The sequence below is a fragment of the Chiloscyllium plagiosum genome, chromosome 22 (genome assembly GCF_004010195.1).
Source record: "Chiloscyllium plagiosum isolate BGI_BamShark_2017 chromosome 22, ASM401019v2, whole genome shotgun sequence".
Lineage (NCBI taxonomy): Eukaryota > Metazoa > Chordata > Chondrichthyes > Orectolobiformes > Hemiscylliidae > Chiloscyllium > Chiloscyllium plagiosum.
The window spans coordinates 31,453,468-31,454,059 of record NC_057731.1 but is presented as its reverse complement, the minus strand read 5'-3'; positions in this window follow the sequence as shown (position 1 = coordinate 31,454,059).

The window sequence follows — 592 nt, the reverse complement described above, 5'->3', positions numbered from 1 at the left end:
GCTTTTCCAGCAACACATTTTCAGCATGGATTTGTAAATGGGCAATCATGCGTGATAAATGTGTTGAAGGTTTTTTGGAGATGTTACTAACAAAATTGAGAAAGCAGAGTCATTGGATGTAGCATACTCAGATTTTCAGAAGGGTTTTGTTCAATCTCTCCAACCCCCTCTCCGTTGATTGGTTAGAACAACTAAAGCACATGGCATGTACTGTATCAAGGATTGGCTAACAGACAGAAAATAGAATAGGAACAAAGGGGTCATTATTGCATTGGCATTGATTAGTGGAGACCAGAAGGATGAGTATTTGGTCCCCGGTTGTTCACAATATATATCAATGATTTGGAGCTGAAGATCAAATGTAATATTTCTAAATTTGTGGATAACACAAAGCTGAGTAGAAATCTATGTTATGAGAAATATGTAAAGTGGTTCCAGGAGGATTTGAACAGGCTTTCTGAATAGGCAAAGACATGGCAAATGAAATACAATGTGGAAAAACATTGAAACACTTTGAAACAAATATGCAGAATATTTCTTAAAATGAGAAAAGTTGGAAAGCATAGGTTACAAAGAGACATGGGTATGCTTG